The sequence below is a fragment of the Passer domesticus genome, chromosome Z (genome assembly GCF_036417665.1).
Source record: "Passer domesticus isolate bPasDom1 chromosome Z, bPasDom1.hap1, whole genome shotgun sequence".
In the NCBI taxonomy this organism is placed as follows: domain Eukaryota; kingdom Metazoa; phylum Chordata; class Aves; order Passeriformes; family Passeridae; genus Passer; species Passer domesticus.
In genome coordinates, this window is record NC_087512.1 from 16,721,548 (window position 1) to 16,743,830 (window position 22,283).

Below are 22,283 nucleotides of genomic sequence, written 5' to 3' on the forward strand. Positions count from 1 at the left end.
CCAGCTGTGATATACCAGAGCACTGACACTGAGTAGATTCTATATAATTGAGTTTGGTTGGGTTTTTTTTTGTTTTGTTTTTTTGTTGGTTTTTTTTGTTTGTTTGTTTGGTTGGTTGGTTTTTTGGTCCCCAGAAAGGAGTTAATGCTATTATTTGCATTTCAAATTAGAACTAAATTTGTTTGGGAATTCACAATCAATTTGGTATTTGGTAGGTTTATCTGACCTATCTGAATATGTCTGCTGAAGGAAAATAAATACTTTATTTATATTGATGAATCTAAAGTGTGCATAACATACTCCGTAGGTTTTAAAACCCCTCTAGAACTACAGCATGACAAGGCATCATAACACATATTCACATCATACTCGCTGGTGGAAAAAAGGTCAAACAGGCCATAGAATTTAAGAATACTTTACATTCATCTTAAAATTCCTTAGTCTTCATCCAAGTTTTTGTCATGTTTCAAGACTTCATTAATGTTATTGTTTTCTGGAAAGTCTGGATTCTTTTAGATGAAGCAGCAGTATTGGCCTTCAGTAATTTGTTTGATGGAAAATATTCAAAAGTATATGAGAGGTAATAAATAAAATTGAACTTTCATTCCCTTTTTCAGCTTTGCTGTGATGTATTTTTTGGAATAGATTTACATTTATGACTAAGGATAGTGTCATCAATAATTTATCCTTCAGCAAAATGCATTATGTTATAAATTTAATCACACACCAGATCAGACTATTCTAATTTTAAGACTGTGTCATAAAAAACCCCCTTTTTACTGAGAGAGATGCCATATTCATCTCTAAGAAGTGCCTTAGCACTCACCCTTAAAGTACTAAGCTATTTCAACAGGCCACTATCCAGATAAAATACTAGAGTAATTTTTTGTGTGTTGGAAAACATTTTGAAGTTTGTTCCTCTGTTTCTGTTTTAATTAAAGGGTATATATATATATATACCTCAACACATTTTGGGTTCTGTATCTCAGAATTTTCTTTTATTTAAGGTGAACATTAAAATATACCCTCTAAGACTTTGCAACTATCATGAGAGATGGCAAAAAATGACTTGATATTAAAATAAAATATTTTAAATAGAAAGAATGAGATAACTGAACACTTAGCAGGAAATAACTTTCATTATCCATTATTTTTTTTTAAAAAGTCTACCTGGTAGACTTGTCACTATAATTTGTGAATGAAAACTTTTGAACTTTTAAATTTTAATACAAATTTTGCATTTGAAAATATTGAAAATTTCATTTCATGTTTTTAAAATAATGAAAAAAAGAAAATATAATAATTAGTTCACCTTTGTCTCTCTAGTAGCAAAAGATTTCCATCAATATTTTTGTTTTTCTAGAGTTCTAAGCATCAGTAGTGACAGGAGATAAATATGGTCCTTTCAATCAATTCTTTAATTGTTTCTCCACTCACAGGAAGAAAGAATACACTGATGGCAATAGAAAAAAAAAAATAGGCATTTTAGCTATAAGTGAATCTTGTGGAACAACACTTTAATTTGCTGTTGTAGTTAATGAAATACCACACCATTCCTTTTGCAGAAGCCATCTTGTAGATCTCTGAGCTTCTTAGCAATTAAAACAAGCAACAAAACAATTGCACATTAAAAATAATTCAGTACTTTTGTTCTTAGATGCTGTGATAAAATTACATTTATGACTAATTCAATTTTCATATTGCCTTTCATCATGCCAGGTGACAGGCATTTTTGAGTGATTTATTTTGCATAAACTCCAGTCAGCCTTGTGGTAATTATCCATATGGAAATCTTTGTTCACTCATTTTAGAAAATGTAAAACCTCTTCCTCTGCAGTGGAGAGCTTGTCTTGTTTATAGACTGCTATCATGGGAGTTTTTGTCACTGCCATGATTTACTTGGAACTGCAGCTTAATCATGCTTGTACCATGATCATTGCTTGGCAGTTGTGTGGTTGTATGTATTTCCCAGATCTGTTTCCTGTGTAATCCATTACCAAGCTGAAGACAATGAACAATTACACTGCTTACTGTGACACAGCTTCAAAAGCTTAACTTATTGATTTTTTTTATACTTACTTATATTATAAATTAATAAGTAAAGGATATTTCCTCTGAGTTAGAGCAAATTATATTCCAAGAAAAATTCTTTCTGTTGTGAGTGATTGTAGTATATTCAATGCAAGAATGTGTCAGTCTTCCTTGTGAATGTTTGGTGATACTCTAATATAAAATAGAATTTCTGTACTACTGTAATATAAACCAGAATTTCATACTATTCATGTTCTATTTTCAGTAAGGTTTATCTTGAAACTGTTATCAGATCTGATCAACTTCTACTGATGCTGTTTATGCATTGTAAGTCATCTCTTAGTTGCATTCTATTTTTGACAAGGTTTTTGACATTACACTCCTAAATTTTTTACCACTAAATTTTAACATTCTTTGTAACCATATAGAACTCCAACCCTAGTATATAAACCCACAAAAGCCAGAGAGGAGAAGTGAACTATCAATAGGAAGATCAAGAATATACATGAATTTGGAGGTGAAAGAGAAACTTCTGAGGCTTTATGAGCTACAGACCCTCTTCTAGAGAAAGACTACTAAGACAAAACAGTCCATCCCCATTTCTGCCTTCCTTTCAAAAAAATTCCACACTAAATTAAACCTCTCCCTGTTGCTGCTTCTGACCAGAAGAGAACATAATCTAAATGTCCAGGAGAGAACACTGACCAGCAGCAGCAGATGGGAATCAGTCCAAAAGAAGTATCTTAATTACTATTTTTGCATACAAATACTATCTCTGCGTGGTTTGTGCCGGGAAAGGCAACCTCTCTTACTCTTTCTTTTTAAGCAACTTTTTTTTTCCTAAAAGAATTAAGGTTTTTTCAGAAGAACAATGGGACTTCTTTCCTCCTGTCTCAATGTGTTGGTATTCAATAACTGTCTTGGTATCTATGAAGGGGAGCATGATTTCTGCTGTCACGGTTTAATCCAAGCTGACAACACACAGCCGCCCATTCATGCTCACACAGCAGATGGGGAAAAGAATCAGAAGAGCAAACCTGAGAGAACTCATAGGTGGAGATACGAATATTTTAATACGGAAGCAAAAGCTGTGCACACAGAGAACAAAACAAGGGATCCATTCACTGCTTCCCATGGGCAGGGGGCTGTCAGCCATCCTCAGGACAGCAGGGCTTCATCACATGTAGCAGTGGTCCCTCTGATTGTCTCATCCTTTCTCCTCCTTCCTTCAGTTTTCTGTACCAAGCATGACCTTGCATGGTACACCATGTCCCTGTGGCCAGCTGGGGTCAGCTATCCTCACTGCATCCCCTGCCAAGCTCATGTGCTTCCCCATCCTACTCAGTGGAGGGAGGTGATAAGAAACAGGTGGCCTTGACTCTGCCTAAGAGCTGCTTAACAATAACAAAATCATCCCAATATATTCAACACATTCCAACACCAAAAACATAGCTCCGTACAAGCTAATATAGAAAAAAATTAACTCTAAGCAAAAAAAAAATTGCTTTTGTCCCTAATTCCTATTTTGTTCATGTCTCTTCAACTGTCAGCAACATTTCAGAGCTAATTTAGGAAGATCCAAAAACAATACTCAACTTTTGGTCTTCTATTTGATGGATGTCTTCTATTCCATATCTATTGAACATACTAAATCCATTCTGATTTCATTAACCAGAGGAAGTCTCCCTTAGGAAAGAAGCGGTTATAGTACTCTAAACTGTGGGGTCTTATTCCAGAAATGTTGTAGCTTGTGACTGATCTGATCTACTCCTTCAAAGCATGGCCTTGTGTGCTTTTTCTGAACTGTTGCATAAAGATCTGCAGCATGTGTTGATTGTTGAGAGAGAGACATGTCCTCCACTCCAATGTCTCTTAGGAAAGAGTTGCCAGCTCAGTTTTCATGTTAAATTGCAGCTGACACGTGCTGTAATTATTTGTTACTTGATTGTGATTCTCTTCCAGGGCAACATGTGGCAGTTTCCAACACTTAAAAGTAAAATTTTTAATTTTCATCACTGAATTTTCATTTATTCAAGATATTAAGTAAATTTGAAAATTTTCCTATACATTTCTTTCTGATTCTCAGAAAAACACACAAAAAAATTTAATGTATTCTCTTCTCGCCCTGAAGTGGAAAACCCATAATGATACATTATACATTTAAAAAGCATTTCATTAAAGTTAACATCAGAATATACTGCTAGTTATAGATCATTTAATTGTTATGTATTAAGCATAAGATATGTTTAACATTCTTTTCAAGCTTTCATATTCTTAAAATTTATTATGTCAATCCTAAGCTGCTATGACATCACAAGATGAATTCAAAGCAATGATTACTTTAGTATTTAAAATGCTTGGAGTGTACCAATTATTCAGACTGCTAAGTGAAAGTAAAAATGTCAGCCTAGCTCTCTATAATCTCATAATGTTTCAAAGTTCATGAATTACACATAGACCAGAGAGAAAGAGAGAAGTTAGTTTGAGTAAAAGACATTTTCTCTGCAAAATATGCTGAAACCAGATCCTTTAAAATATTCTAGTGATTAATCAGAGTGATTTAAAACGCTTGATTACTTAAGTCCTTTTGCTTGAATTTACTTTCAGCATAAAGCTTTCCTATATTTATTGTGAATTGTAAGTAAATAATGTGTGTCTAATGCTTGATAGATATTAATCTGTAAAATGTAAAGATACAGGATTTGTATTTTCTTGCTATTTGAATCATCTGAGAAATTCAGACACAAAAAGCATGTGACTGAGTCTCAATTTTTTTTTGTTTGTTTGTTTTTAAATCCTGTGTCATCATGCCACTTCTGAATATCTTAGCTGAATACTGAGATGCTTCAGAAGTAAGGTTATATTTCCTCTACTGGTACCATGTAATGAAAGTATAAAAAAACAGTCTTGAGACTAGACTCAGTCCAGGAAACTGCTGCAGAAAAACATTAGTGTAGGCTGATAAAGAACTAGAGGACCAAGTGGTACATTCATAAAATCACAGAATCGTTTAGATTGGAAAAGACCTCTGAAGTCATCTAATCCGATTAATTACCTAACGCTGCCATATTCAACATTAAACCACATCTCTACATATCTTTTAAGTACTTCCAGGGATGGTGACTCTAACACTCCTTTGGGCAGCCTGTTAAAATTTCCGTGAAGAAATTTGCTCTAACACCCTGCCTGAATCTCTTCTGGCACAAATTGTTTTTCTGAGAGAAGAGACTGAAACCCCACCTCATTGCAACTTCTTTTCAGCTAGTTCTAGAGAAATAAATGTTCTCTCTCTATACTTTTTTTCTCCTGGTTCAACACCCCCAGTTTTCTCACTCACTCACTCACTCACTCACTCACTCACTCACTCACTCACTCACTCACTCACTCACTCACTCACTCACAGCACTTGTGCTCCAGACCCTGCCCCAGCTCCACTGCCCTTCTCTGCACTCTCTCCAGCTCCTCAGTGTCTTTCTTGCACTGAGGGCCCAGCACTGGACACAGCACTGGAGCTGTGGCCTCAGCAGTGCCCAGTACAGGGGACAATCCCTGCCCTGGCCCTGCTGCCCACACCATGGCTGATCCAGGCCAGGATGCCATTGGCCTTCTTGGCCGCCTGGGCACAGCCTGGCTCATGTTCAGCTGCTGTCAGCAGCACCCCCAGGTCCTTTCCAGCCTCTCTGTCCCAGCCTGTGGCACTGCCTGGGGCTGCTGTGGCTGAAGAGCTGTGACCTAGAACTTCACCTTGTTGAACCTCACCCCACTGGCCTCAGCCCACTGATGCAGCCTGTCCAGATCCTCTGCAGAGCCTTCCTGCCCTCCAGAAGATCAGCACTCCCACCCAGCTTGGTGTCACCTGCAAACTGACTGAGGGTGCACTTGATCCCCTCATCCAGCTCATCATTAAACTTGACTGTCCCCAGTATGGAGTCCTGGAGAACACCAACTGAAATGAAAATGGCATCTGTCCAAGCCATGGGCTGGCATTTTCTCCAGGAAAATTCTGTGGAAACATTTTTGGAAGCTTGACAAATGTCCAGGCAGACAATAGTCACAGCCTTTTCCTCATAAACTCAGTTGGTCAGCCTGTCTCAGAGGGAGATCATGTTAGCCGAGCAGGACTTGCCTTTCATAGACTCATCTGGCTGGGCGTGATACCCTGGGTGTGCTGCATGTGTCATGTGATGGCACTCAAGACCTCTCCACAGCCTTGCTGCAGTACCAGGGTGGGGCTGACAGGCTTCCAGTTCTGCTGATTCTACTTCCTGCCCTTCTTGTTGATGGGAGTCATGTTTGCCAGCCTCTGGTCAACTGGAGCTCCCCAGTCAGCCAGGTCTGCTGATAAATGATGGGAAGTGGCACATTGGGAGCTTCCACCAACTCCCTCAGTACCCATAAGAGGATCCCGTCTGGCACCATAGATGTCTGTGTGACTAGGTGGTGTAGGAGATCAATGACTATGTAGTCTTGGATTATGGGACTTTATTTGCTCACTGTACCTGTCTTCCAGCTTACAGGGCCTAGTACTCAAAACCCAGTTGGTCTTACTATTGAAAAATGAGAGAAAGAAGACATTTTCTCTGTGTTTTCTTCATCCTTTTCCACTCTTTCCCCCCATTTCCAGTAAATAGGGATCCTATTTCTTCAAAATTCCTTTTAAAGCAACAATGGGGAAGGACTGGATTTTGTTCTTTTATACTCTCCCTCTTACCAATGCAAAGAATGAATATTATTAAGCTTGTATTTGTAGTGACAGGAATAAAACCCATTCAGTATTAAACTATCTATTTAAATAATCAGAAAAATGTCAGGACCAATTTTCATATTCACTTATAGCTCATATATAGTTTTAAAAATTAAGTCAGTCCCTTCCTCTGTGTGGGAAACTACTTTCTTCTTCATGCCTACCTTTCTGGTGTTTTCTGTTGGAACTCCTAGAGGAGCTGTGTTACTTGGTAATGAGCATTTCATACAGGGAACTGTCAACCCAAGTCATTGAAGAAAAAGAGAAAACTTCTACTTTCCAGCTTTGCAACACTTCTGGAGAGATTTATTGAAGCAGCACTACTCAAAGTGAATTCAAGAATCTCTCTGTCAGGATATAAGAAGTAGGATCTTACTCAACTACAGATAAAATAAGCCATGCATTGAATATATCAGGTATGCAAACTTTAATCTGTGAAGGTTCGATTTAGTTTCTCTTCAGATGAATGGTAGTATGGTGACAGATCTGGTTGAGCTTAGAAATCCCTAATGAAAGTAATACATTCGTGCACTGTTGGCATTTGTATTTCAATAGCTCATAATAAAAGTTCCATTATGAAAGAATCACACTGTCTTTGATTATGAAGGATTAATAATTTTTTCTTAAAGATCTTACCTGGTTACAGTAAATTGTTCTGGGTCTCAGGCAGAATTTCACATTTTTATCCAAAAAGTCTTCCCTGGTAAAATGCTGAAGCATTAGTGGCAAGAGCGACTATCTTGTAGAGGCTCTGGTTTGAGAAATTCTGAGATGTAAGCAACTGCAATGCATCCACTGTTGATATGTAAAATATTGTGATACACCTGGTCTTTAATTCTTCCAGAACTTCAGCAGAATTGAAAACTCTGTTGGGAGCTATGCATTGAATGTGATTAAGAGCCAAGAAATATTATTGTTCTATTCTTTGTGGGCTTCCAAATGTCTTTAAAATAATATTGATGATATTATGACATTCAGACTTATAATACAAATAATAAAGATTATACCTACTATTTCCTGGGTAAATATTCATAGTTTTCAGGTGAAAAGTATCACTTTCCAAGTGACTTCGTTGACCAAGATTTCATTCTCCTTTAATTCATATTATCAAGATTATTGGTGATGATTTTTGAATACTTTTGATGGTTTCCAAGTCAACTCTATTTCCTCAGTCATATCTTCTTTGAAGAAGGAACAGAAGGATATGAGAAGGAGAATCTTTGCCCAGGTTATTAGTCACACTAAGCTCATTATCTTTCATTCAAGGTCAGAAATCAGTGTGAGTTTTGGTAAGATAAAATGGTTTTATAAAGATTTGACTGTATAAAAGAATAAACTTTCACTATTCAGATCTCTCTGCTGGTGATTATCATAATTAAAAATGCAATTTATCTATCCAGAATTATTTTGCTTATTGACTTTCTTGAAATATCTTTCCAAAATCTTATGGACAATTAAGATCTCAGTTAAATTTTAAAATGCACTAGTCTTGGTTTACAATGTTTTATACTACCTTAAGCTATTATAATAAGTGTTCTACTCATTCATACTGTGATCCAGAGCATACACTTAGTATTTCTTTTTAAAGTTATTAATTAAAGACAGGAATCTGAGACAGCTACATTATTTTCAGTAGGCCTTATTAGCTTTAGGTGATGTTACTTACTGATGAAGAATTACCTGTGTTGCCAGCATATCTGTGAGGGATACTAGGAAGACAGATTTATCTTATACTTAAAACCTCACAAGGTGTAAAAGAAATGCACAAAAGTATCGTTATACAAGGACATTACATAATTTATAAGTTTGCAGAGTAGTGACAAGAAGAAGCAGAAAAAAAGGACAAATTTCAGTTTCTTGGTATAGAACAGCATCCAAGATTTTTCAGAAGATAAGTGAGGATTTTTTTCCATGTACACTGTCAATGAAATGCATATTAGAAAGGAGACAATGCTGCTGTCTGATTCTGATCTAATAACCCATGCAGCAAAAGGAAAGGTTTTGCAGCTGACATCACTGCATTTTTATTGCAGATGCTGCAGTCTGATCATATTAGGGTTTCATGATATAAAAGTTGGAATTACAAATATTTTCAAAATTGTTCTCCTGGTCAGCTCCATAGATGGTTTCGATAACCATTGCATGATATGTTACTAAGAAATACTGAAAAAATAGAAAATTTAGAAAATATTTAAAACATGGTTGTGAATATTTCTTCTGAGTTTAAGTAGCAGTTACCAGTGCAACGATAAGTAGATCTAGTGAAAGATAGAGTAAACTTTAATAAAACTGCAAACACATGAAAACTTTTTAAGAAAAGTTTGGACAACATTATTTACTTACTAAATAAAAGCTAAAGAGACAAGTGTGTACTGAGTGGAGAAATCAACTCTACTGGATTTCAGGAATACAAATTAAACATTATGACTATGTTTTTTTCAAATGAATAGGTAAGAAGCATTAATTAAACTGTTTAAAAATAAATTAGAAACACATGCAGACATGCTGTCTCTCCCTGGAGGGAGGTGGATGGAATAACAAGTGTCTGCCACCTTGAATTTGCCAACAAATCCATACAATAGGCAGAAATAAGTTCCACATTTTATTTTACTGCTCAGTGATTTAATGTTTTTTAATTCAATTCTTTGTCTTTTCCTGGACTTCTTCTTCAATAACAAGGATTCTGTATTCCACAGTGTGGGTTTTTTCCAGCTGAAATATATATAAAAAAAGAGGTATCAGATTAGCTTCGAAGATTAAGAAAGTAAGAAACATAATGACATCAAAAATGGAAATGTATGGAAACAAAATGAGTTAATAGCATGGCACCATTCTGCATTCAAGCAGAGCTGTAAAAGTGAAACAGAATCTGTATGCAGTTCCTGTGCACAGCATAATCAATATCTGTAATTTTTAAAAGTATACTTAGGTTTTTGGTGTCATCATTGGTTGCTGATATTTTATCAATTTTAGCATGAGTAAATAAAAGGACAGTGTTCTGATGAGGTGTTTCCTCCTAGCTCTGGAAACAATTTTACTGTACTAAGTTGCTAGAAAATGCAGGTGCAAGAATAATGAAAGCATATTGATGAACACTTAAAGCACCAAGTTAGATTTGCTCACATCTTTAGCTATCAGTAGACTTTAAGTTTAATCTGTTTCTTATTCTGAGGTGATTATTGGTATCCCAAAGTATTCTGATAAAACAATGTATTTAATTTATTGAAAAGATAAGTGAAAAAAACAACCCAAATATATGCAGTAGTGCAGCATAATAGTGTGTTTCTCCTCTCCTGTTAGGAGGCAGAAAATTTACATGAACCAACATGGAATCTGAATTTAAGTCTTCATGTAAACAGAAGGGAAAAACACATAAAATTATTTTCTGTTAGGACAGAAGGTGAATTAACCATGACTTCAAGTCCCAAAGTATTTATGGGGATGAGTTGAAGGACATACAGTTCAGAGGATTTTTCTGAATACTTTGTTTTGTTTTATTCAAGGAATTTAAATCAAGTATTTTGCACTGCAGCTGTGTGAATCTCACTAGTATTTATATTGACCTTTTAATTGTTACAAAATCATGTATTTTGGTACAATTATCATTAACTTGCAAGCAATAACCTTTTACATGTTTAAAGTGGTTGCAGTTCTTGTTATTATAGACCACTTTCAATGCTGTTCATTTAGTATGCTGTGTTTTTAACACAAATGTAATCCACTCTGCATTTTCCATTTAAAATGCATAAGGCAAAGTGCATCATAACAGGATGTAACTACGTATTAATCAAATTAGCACAACACTTCAAAGGCCCTGGCTTTTTACTAGGCTACTGTTAGACCACAATTCATGATGGAAAGCAACAGTGTAATGAAAGGCTTGGCAAGGGAGCTGTTTATTTTCTTTCCAGAAAGATATATTGTGGGTTAATTTTCATGATGGGAAAAAATGTGGAGGAAAAGTAACAGTAAGCATTAAGCTAAAGCACAATAAATGGAATTTAAAATACTACTGTGGGTTTGCTATTGACAAGCATAAATGTAGTAATTAGTTGATGACACAACAGAGCTCAAACGATCTATTGTTTAATTATTCAAACTTCATGATCCTAACAAAGAAATGTCAGATTATTCAATATTTGCATTGTGAAACAGGAACAGCTGGGAGGGTTCTTCCCTCATCATACATTTAACTTACTACATAAATATAAAGTCCTTCAGCTAATTATTTTTAACTCAATGTTTAATGTTTCTCAACCATTTCAAGTACATACTACCTATTTTCAGTTTATGAACATTTCAAATTTTGTTTCAGAATATGAAGTTAGATGTTATGTCATACTGACACCTGCATGGCATAGTCATGATTTAGGAAACCCAGTGTAAAATACTTGCAGTGTACTGCAGCAAAGCATCAGGAATTCCAAAGAAATGGTGCCTACATTGTTCTCTTTGCAATGTAATGGCTTGTTGTAAAATGGGCAAGACCTATAAAATAATTTTTGAATTATTCTCCTGCTTGAATGCATATACTAACATCATGAGAGTTCCAGTAAAAATTAAATTTTTTTATGCTAAATTTTGGAATTAAGTTTAAATTTGTTAATATGAATTTGTCCCATTAACCCATTTTAATTTTCTTAATTTATGTTTTGGGCTGCAGGGTAGTTTGAAATTCAGTCTGAAAACCAGGAGTGAAAATCCTATTGACTCTAACTGAAGCAGGCCTGAATTAATGTTTTCATCCAAGTCTTCCATAACATAGCAATAACTTCCTTGTCTTCTAAATCCAGCCATTCACTCTTTTGTTATTTATTTATGCAAAATTTTATGCATGCAAGCTATTCACGTTGTTTTCTAAATCAGTATGTACTCATTATACCCACTACTGTTTTCTATTTATTCCCAGCAGATGAAGGAAATAGTACTCCATCCTCTCATTTATGTTTTGTACAACATATAAGAAATCTTTATGGCCATATCTCTGTTTTCATTATTGAAGTGCATTAGTAATAACAAAGTCTATATGAGCACCTTTTTGGAGATGCTGAAAATGACTGAAATTTATCCTATGGAAACCTGCTTTGACATACTTGATTTGACATGCACATAGGCTTTTGCTAGAGAAAATCACTGAGGAAATGTTATTTTAAGTTATGATGGTAATGCTTCCAAAAGGAAGATTGAAGGTGACAGGATAAATCTTTAGGAACTTTTCAATTACGAAAGAATGCAGTCAATGCAAATTCAGAAGCTGTTCAGAGATTAAAAGTATTAAAAATAGAATCTGCCTCTAAGAGTACATATGTTTCTTTTATGTGACATCTATACCGGAGACACAATACCTATATGAGGATAACACAAAGTTGTATTAGTTATCCTTCTATAGTGAATCTGAGTATTAGGTAACACAGATTTCAAATTATACTGGAATCAGTTTCTTAAAAGCCAATAGAAGTTATTTTTTGAAGAAACTTAATATTTAAATATATCTTGTGCAATCTGCTAAACAAAAAGTAAAAACCTACTGAACTGAAACCTTAAATCAACTACATTAATAATCCTTAAGGTTTGATGGTTTAATGTGATATTTTTAATTCTTATAATTTTGGGATATTTTGGTTATCTTATTTCTCTTTTGTGCTTGGGAGAAACTAGATTACTGACAAAAATACTATATATATTGACAGAGACGAATGTGGTCACATAAAAAGTAGCTGTTGTTATTGACTGTAATAGGAGAACTGTGCACGCACACACACACATACAAATATTTCCTTTGACTATAAAAAATAAATTCAAATCACTCCATGAGACTTCATTGTACCTGAAGAGCTGCTGTCCAGTAATTTGATACATACTTATTGCAGTACGCACATTTATTTCTGACTCTGTGACGTGTTGTATAAGAAATACTTTCATCTGAAAATTTCCAGCTATCTTTTAGTTTCAGTTTTAGCTTAACCTTACTGGTTAAGTTACTTTTTTGTGTCATGTCCACCACAATGGCTTCACAGAAACTGCCTATATGTTGTCCAACGGTATCCTGTTTTCATTGTGAATGGCCAGGATCAAATAAGAGGATAAATTTTTATCTTAATCATGAAAAATTCTCACAGAGATGGCTGAATTGAACTGTCCATTTTAAGAAAGAGAAATTGTAAATGGGAAGACCTATAATGTCATTTAGCTATCTCTTTGCATCATTCTCTGGGGTAAAATATTCCCATGTTCCCTCTAGATGAGATGTAGATCATTCAAATCACACCTATAGAGTCTTTTTCATACCTGACAGACCTTGAAACATGAGAATATATCTTTGTTTTAATTATATGTTTTCTCAGTTTTGTTCTTTCACTTCTAGGTTGACTTTTAGAATAACGTCAAATTGATATTTCTTATCAAAATAGGAAGAGGATAATTTTTTTTCTGTTGCAAACTATGAATATTATTCAAACAGAGAAGATCAAGCTGTAATGGCTTGCAGGACATCTTGATATGTTCAGTGTGACAATCCTACAAGAAGGAAAAATTAATTTTGAATATTGGGCTTCTTCCTAAAATGTTTGTGTATTAGAAGTCCAGTGAAATTTCGTATAAATAAAGTGTTTATGGGACAATAAATACAGTACTTTGACATTTCTGTCTCTGCCATAGAGAAATTCAGCAATGGTTTCTGGAATGGGAACAGAGGAATCATATGTCTGTCCCTTTCTCAAGGAGAAGGGAACTATCCAGTCACTGCTTCACAAAAAGGAAAAGTCCTGTTTATAAGGGGAACACATGTATTATAATTTATTTAGGAAATCAGCTTGCCTGAATTGGGTTTTTAGAGCATTGAATTTCCTCCTATACCAACACCAACGCAAGGACTGAGAACATCAAATCACTGAACTGATCTATATATGAGGGTGCAGAACAATTTCAGCAATAGTTGCTGTTCTGGTAGGAAAGAATACTTTTTTTAAAATGGTTTGTCTCTCATATCACTATTTAGGCAGTATAGATCAGAAAACTGAAGGTACAGCATCTCAGAGAGAATTATATCACTTTAGCAAAAATCAATCTAAAAGGAGGGGAATAATGCTGATAATGAACAGAGTGCATTTTATAGGAAAGACCACCTGGTGGTGAGAAAAACAGTATTATATTTTATTTATATAATTTTCCTTTGGAACTATATCTAGTAGAACTCTTCCAAAACCAAGAAGTAGAATATGTGGTGAGAATTCAGGCATCTTTCCAAGAGAAGCTCTCATCCAAGAAAAGTCTTTTTTAGATTTTTTAAAATAAAATGAAATTTTTAAACTTTTGAAATTCTTACTGAATCATAACTGTTTTCTCATCATATTTATTTTCGTTTCCTACTTGATTAATTTAATTCCTCTCTGAAATTACATAGTCTTGAGTAGAATTCTTCTGCCTTTTTTTATATATAAAATGAAAGCATCCCATGTTTCAAAGATATTTGTTATTCATTCCATCACAGGATAACAGCAAATAATCTCACCCCATCCCACAGGAAATTTTTAAAACTCATACACCTATCTTGCATTACGTGTTAGGTGCACATATATTTGGTTTACTTAGTACATTTATTGTTCTGTTTAAAAATAGCTCAAAAAATTAAATTATTAAATTAATAAAAAAGGAGCCTTCAGGACTTTAAAAAAAAACTTTACTTAGGATATACCACACATATGCAGGAAATTGCACCATTTATTTTTACACTAAAAACCACTCAAATTCAAGTATTAGAGATAGAGATAAGAATAAATAAACTAATTTAAAATAAAATTCCTCATGTCACTGAAGTTTTATTACCTTAGGATTCCTAATACCCTAGGAGTTATCTCAGATGCCAGACAGCTACATTTCAAATATTCACACAATTTGCCATATAGAAACAGCACAATTGTCAATTCTTCTTCAGTCTTAGGATTTGTAGACCTCCATAAAATCAAGTCAAATCTAATAGTTATGTTTCTAAATAAATGAAGAGTTGCAATCCAACTAGTTTTTGGTATGTACTATTTTTAAAGATGTCTTTTCAAGATATAAACTGAGAAGGATAAAGTCAAGATTCATTTCCAAACATTTAACACACATTTCTGTGTCAACTTTTCAATACTTCAATCATGCTAAAACTTTTAATCTAAACCTGTAAAACAGTTTAATCTAAACCTGCAACTATATCAAATTATCTTGCTAGCACATGGGATTTTTACTTCTTCTTTAATTAATTATTCAGAATGTGAGATTTTTTGGTATGTGCTTGTATAAAAGTGTGCTAACATCTCCTTATTCTAAATATGTCAAAATGGGACTTCTTTTATTAAATGTATAGATTTTATGAGGTCTGTCCTTTATATATGTCTTCCCATTTCTGTGTATGGTATGAAAGTATTAAGAATATCCATTAAAACGGAGCATACAGTTTTTTAGTTTGGTGAATGCAGAGAAAATCCTCCTATTACAGCCAGTTTGATGCATTGAGCATGAGCACTGAGCAGCAAATGTGGTTCTCTTCTGTTTTGTGATGGCTGAAAAGAAAATTCTGATTTACTTGGTCTGCATGTGAACTTTTAGTCATAAAACTAACAGAAGATAAAATACAGTCAGGTACTGAAGCCTTTGTTCAACAAAGTCAAAAAGACTTAAAAGAATTGTTTTTCTAATATTTTTCAGTAAAACAAAATAGCCTTTCAGTGAAGAAATTTGGCTGTTTAAAACTTTCCTAGGGCTTTTGGCATCAAAGTTTTCTATTTTCAAATGGTATTAAAAATGTCTATTTTCAAAAATAGTTCGCTATTTTCAAAAATATATCAAAGCTATGGCAAATGATGCTAGGACATCCAATAATTACAGTGTTTTGCTTTTAGCCCTAGCTGAATTTAATATTTATCTTTTGGTATCTCTCTGTTGTTTTTTCTTTTTTGAACCAACACATGTTGCCATCCATATGGCAGTTGCTGGCCCTGAAGATTTACTAATGTGGTTGCTGTTCTCTTCTTTGTTCTCCCCTGGGCTGTGATATGACAGGTACCTGAGATGCACCTAAACAACTTATGGTGTTTAGATCCATCTCATGGCTGAGAATGAGCTTTGAAAAAATTCCTTGTACTCTTTCCCTCTTTTATTCACAGTATATAATGAGATGGTTGCTACTTCTTTTTTTCTTTCAGTCCTGGTAGAGCAGGAGGGTACTGGCAATAGAAGTCCTGCCTGTGAGATTTCAAAACCAACTCCCAGAGCAGAAGGCTTTAGACAATGTTTGGTGTCCATCTAAAATGAAATGAATCTCCTAAACTTTTGGTTAGTTTTGGTTATTGTGAATATATATGTGCTGTGGTCAGTTAATATCCTACTTAGGTAAAGTTTACTTAATAAAAAACCCTCTAATTATATACAGCCATATACCATTAATATTTTTGTACAGAGCTTTTTGCATACAGGAAGATATGAAGTAAATGAGCAAGACATGACCTAAGACAATACATAACTATTTTCTTAGTTCCAAAAATGCATTTATTGATTTTGTTTTCGCATGGTCAGAATAATACAAACATTCGTCAGCTGCATCCTTTAGCACTCAGCCCATGCAGAGCTATTAAAAGTTACCCTTATAGATCCCACCACAAATAAAATCCTGTTGTAGTACATACCATTATGTCCTTTCTTCAGATATACAAATAAATATAGTCTTCATATAGTAGTGTTAGCAGTGTTAGAATACTTCAGTTGCCATTGGTACCAGTAGGCATGATAATACTTTTGCAATGAATTATGTATTAATTGTTTTGTTGAAAAATGGAGATGAACTTTATTTATGGCTGGGTTTCTCTAAAAGGGTTACAAGGGTTGCTCGTCTATTGTGCACACCAGGTTTTCAAATCAATATTTATACATTTTCTGCAATGCTAATGCAACCCTATCCATTTGTTAAAATAAACAATAAAACCTGACCTATTTACAGTGTTCTATATATGTTATACCAGCTACTCTATAAACATCACTGTAGAGAATTAACACTCTGGTTTCAGTAGTGTAATTTATCAAATATGCAATCTGAAAATTTAAGATCCTGCTCTGTGGTGCTTTCATGTATATAGCTCTCTGAAATGATGTGGCGGACTGTATGAGAATGGGTTACAGCAGTGCACAAGTTAATTGATCTCCATCAAAATTTGGAAACTTAGTGGAAAATTGAAAACCCAGGCTTAGGTTCAAGGATCAGCCCACTTTCTCTGCTAATGTCCAGAAAAAGTAGCCCTTTTGAATTCAAATTTATATCTTCTGAAGACATAATTCATGTATTTGAGAATATATCTCCATTCTAAATTGCTAGATTTCTTAATACTCTTCCCATCACTCCTCAACTTTGACCCTGTAGAATCACTGCTTACTGAAAGGAGAGGGGCTTTTAGCCCACATGGCTCATTCATCTTTAAATCTTTTCTTCGATCTTCTTTCCTTTTTAAAACCAGGAGTGCTGACAACTGCACTGAGTGTTAGCTGAGTGAGTAGCCTTAATTTATCTTATTAAGAATCTGAGCCCCAACCACCAACCTCATTTCACCTCAGACCCTTTCCCCACATTTATTAAAAATGACTTATGTTCCTCTCAGATAATTTGCATAGAAAAGATATGTCAAGTGCTTAAGTGTGACAGATCCTGAATTCAATAAAGCCATATCAAAATTTTCACTGTCTCATAACATTAAACATTAATTTTACATATATAATGAGAAAAGTCATCATATTGTAAATAAGAACTCTAAGTAGCTATGTTGAGAAATTTCATTTTGCACAATGTGAGACTATGTAGGTGAATAGTATTGACATTTACCGATTCTTCTGTCAGGTTTTGGCGCAAAACAAGAGAAATTGCACTGATCACAACTAAATCTAGAGCAGATTTTGATTTATATGTTTGTATAATAGACCCAATGTTTGAGAATATTTAACAGGACCAGCTACAATTTTAAAAATAGGTACATAACTGTCTCATAGGCCGTGCATTTAGTATTTCTTTATCCTTAAAAGATGTTTAAATATGCAATTTTAAAAAATTAACTGGTTAGTTTTGCACCAGTAGAAGCTATACAGACATATTCCTCTTTGTTTAAGTCAATGTCAATCTCACTTCAACATGTAGTGTTGGTTTATGTTTTCCAGGGATTTTTTTAAATGAAGATAAAACTGGCAATTGAAACACGGTCATGAGAATCCAAAAGTAAGTGTTTATGGTCAAAAAAAGTCTTTGTGATAGGCAAAGCTCAGCTTCATCCTACTTCAGTTCCTGCAAGTTGTTCTAAGGTAGTTTTGCTTTCTTGTGCAGTCACCAGAGAAATCAAATGGATATGCCTGGACAGAGTTTCATATTCCATAATATCCGTGTCAAAGTTATATGAATAGATTGCTCGTCAGATGCTTGTCTCCCCACTGACTATGAGAAAGCAGAAACAGATCTTTTATAGTGATTATACCAGCATAAGATAACTAAAACTAGGTGATGAATCCTGCCCTAAACCACCTGAATATTGAAACCACTCTGGAACTTTAGGCTCTTAACTATTCCAAAAGAGGAATTATGCTCTCTGTGGATGGAACACTAACCAACAATGCAATAATGGACTAAAGACGACATATCAAACATACAATATTTCCATTGTAATAGTGCAAGTCTGTAAGTACAGACTTGGCTGATGTCATCTATAAACCCTAGGTTTAGCTCTAGGATGAACATGCAGAGCTCCCTGAAAGTCCGGAGGAAGCTGGCTGATCTTCATGAGGAACTGCAAGAAGCAGCCCCAGTTCTGCAATAGCATCACCTTTTATGGGCTAAACCAGTAGCAGACTTACAAAGGCAGATTCAAGATAAGACTCATATTGAAGGGGAAGTCCTGCTTACAGATACTGAACATCACTATTCCTTTGATAAACAAAAGTCACTAATATGGATTTCATTAAAAGTAAAGAGTTTTTATATGTGCATAGGCATAATTTCCCTCGTAAATGAATGAAAAATTATTTGGTTTTTCTGCTTGCATATTAAATATGTTACTTGAGGAAAAATCATTATCCTCAGATGTAAGCAGCTTCGTTGCCAATATTTTGAAAGTATGAGGCAAATAAACAACAAAACTAAGTTTTAATAGTCTTTTTAGTTCTCACTGCTCTTGTTAGATTTACCTTTTTCTTTTATTTTTTCTTTTTTTCAAGATAACATTCAATCTTCTGGCTAGAGTTAAATCTAAAGATGCATTTAAGATTAATTATTAGGAAAGTAAAGTGCTTAACTTTTTTTGAACTGATTGCTGATAAAAAGCCTTTCAATATCACTTAGTATGCACTCTAAACACTCGATGGGCAGAAGATACAAGTGCTCCCTCACTATAACGAGAAGAGGCTGGCTGTGCTCTGAAGTTGCTGTCCCACAGGCTACAGTTGACAAGATCCCTGTATTATCTGTTCTGCAAGTGGAGCACTCATACTTATCATTGCAGGAGCTATCACTGTTACTTTTCCCCATATCATCTTTAAGGAGTCTTCTTAAGCTGTCTACTTCTTCCTGCAATTCAATTGTGATGTTAAACAAGGGTATTTGTGCTCACAGTTGACGTAGCTGAAATACAGAAAGAGAAATTATTTGTACTCTTTGCCAACAGAATCACTTTGTGATTGCTGGGCAGTAACATCAACAGGTTTTGTATCTTTATTTATAAAACATACACATATATATACTTATGTCATTAGCCACATTTGGAACAGACCATTGTGAAAAAAAAAACCAACCTCACCAAAAATATGTACATGAAAAGTAGAGGAAAAGAATCACAAGAGTACCCAGAAGTCTTTACACACTTCCTATGATGTGAATTCTCTAGTAATAGAAAATGGAATTATGCTGGTTAAGATACATTTAACAATAATATTATTCTCAGAATAGTTTCAAGAAACAACAGAATAAGGGTGAATGAAAGAGTAGGGCTGTCAGTGTTATTCAGGACTTTCTATTACGTTTATGGTCCTTGCTGGTATTTTCCAACTATTTGAATTAACACAGAAATACAGATGTGTCTAGGCAAATGTAATTATGTATAAAATAATCTCAAAAGTGAAATACTCTGTCTCTTACAGTTTCTCTAAAGGCACTTGTAAAGCACACTCATCTAAAATGCTATTTAGCTATCTGAAATATATTTTTATCAATGGAATTGCTCAAAAATTAGAAAACTGGCAAATCATTCTGTGTAAGTCTAATGAGTTCATAATTTTTGCTTTATTTGATAACTTGGATAAAAATGTTGAATGTATGAATAGTTTATTCACTAATCAGTATTCTAACCTTTTTTTGAGGATTGTTGCGCTTCTTATTTTCCTTGTATTTCTCTTCCACCTTCCTCCCTCTATTTCTGAATAGTTTTTTTTGTTTCTTAAATATGTTTTGTCATGTAGAAAATGGAAAATGTTTGTTTCTTTGCAAGCTAGAAGGGTCAAAATAATGTGAAACCAAAAGCAAAAACAACCATTCAGTTATTCAAAAAATTAGAAAAGCCCCAAAAATTTATAATTGGGCAAAAAGTATTTTTTTTAAAAATACTTATTTTTCTTTTATCTTCATGTGGACATAATTTTTTTTAGACCTTATTCCACTTTTTGGTAAGAATTTTGTCAAAAAATTCAAAATGTCAAAATTGATAGCTAAGTGTTAAAATAAATAAATTCCCTGGTCAATTATTTTCTATTTGCAAATTGTATCATATTGCTTACACAAATGAATGTAAAGCTGACAACAGAAAAGTGGAAATACCTTTGTGTAGATTAACTTGAAATGAACATTGACCATATCTTAGAGCTCAAAACAGACAGTTCTAAAAATTTATTCAGTTTTCCTCTGCAGATGGTAAGTGCAATGCAATCTGCCTTATCAACAGAGGAGAAAGCACACGGAGACAAGCACAGGTGGGTTTTACAGTTGGGAAAACCATCAGGACACCAGCACATGGACTCACAAGCTGCCACCCTGCCAGACTTGAGCTGCTGGTGCTGTGCCACCTCTGCCCCGGGTACCGCAGCAGGGCTGAGCCTGTGGCCACAGCTGTGCCCGTGGCAACATCCCCAGTGCCGTTCAAGGGATTTTAAGCTGATGTTGCCTTTTGGCAGTGACTGTACAGCTATCTAAAATCCCACAGCTTTGGAAGGGGAACACATAATCTAGGATGGCTGGCTGTACCTATTCCCCACCTCCCTCTGCATCCTGCTCTGCAGCACAGAGCTAACCCTTGTGGTGGTGTGGAGGAGCAGGTGGCAGCTATCTAATGTCTTGCTATGAAGCCACATGGACACATTTTTCCCCCATGCAGACACCCCAGGGTCTTCTGCCTTTAGCAGAGGCCCATCTGCTGCTCTCTGCTGCAGATGCTGTAGGGGATACTAGTGCTCAAAGAAATGGGCAATAACACTGTGGCACATATACCTGGAACCAAAACACCAGCTGACATAAAGTTGTGGGGGCTGTGCTCTTTTTCAAAAATTTCAAGTATCTACCCCAGGTTATGAATGTGGCTTTGAACTGTGCTAGAATTGAATTATTAAAATTATTATTTAATTTTTATTTTGATTATTTTCTTGGAAATGCATTGTATATTCAAGCACTATGGTGTTCTCTCTGAGGCTTCAGTTTTGGAAATTCAGATGAAATTTTGTATTTTTCTCCTTTTGTAGGTGACTGAACCAAAACAAACTAACAACACAGAGGAGAAAGTCTACCAGATATGCTTGAAACGCAGTACTATAAATATAGAAAAACTACATTTCAGCTATTACATTATAAAGGTATGTTACTTTGATCAGGATTAAATAAATCAAGACAGAAAAAAAGACCAATATATAAATTAACCTCTAATATTCTGAGTCATGGTCCTACACATCTGGAGTTTAACACTGATTTTAGTGTTATACTAAATCCAAGCCACCCTTGGATTGCTTTTTAGAAAACCACCTCTTTGTGAAGCCTTCATCTCCTTAACCATATATATGCTCTTTTAAGAACAGATATGTGGGAAGAATCACACTCTGCCACTTGTGAAAGGACAAAATTTGTGTGTGTTTATACATGAAGGGGAAAGTACAAAAATCCAGTACAATTTTAGCAAACAGAAATTGCATCTGTCTGCTTTCTTGATTTTTTTTTAATCTCACCAACCTGAGTGGATGATACCCCCCTAGAAGTTCTGAAGGTCACAGACTCACCATTGATATCATATATCATGAAGCAAAAAAATGTGAAATAGGCAACCATATATTAAGGATTAGATTTCCCATAAGAGGAAACTTTTTCAGCTGATCTGTTCCTATGTCTTTAACTACTATTTTTCCATTTCTTTAATCTAGACATTTATTACATTTGAGATTTTTCTTTCTTTCTCTTTCTTTTTCTTTCTTTCTTTCTTTCTTTCTTTCTTTCTTTCTTTCTTTCTTTCTTTCTTTCTTTCTTTCTTTC

At 34.6% G+C, this 22,283-nt stretch overlaps 1 long non-coding RNA gene across 1 annotated transcript; it reads left to right on the plus strand.

Moving 5' to 3' along the window:
* The first annotated feature begins 5,986 nt into the window (after positions 1-5,986).
* On the plus strand, positions 5,987-21,553 carry LOC135290688 (uncharacterized). Its single transcript, XR_010353456.1, has 4 exons — positions 5,987-7,191; positions 17,954-18,011; positions 20,682-20,743; positions 21,506-21,553. It is a non-coding gene; the product is annotated as an uncharacterized LOC135290688 (long non-coding RNA).
* The last annotated feature ends 730 nt before the right edge of the window (positions 21,554-22,283 follow it).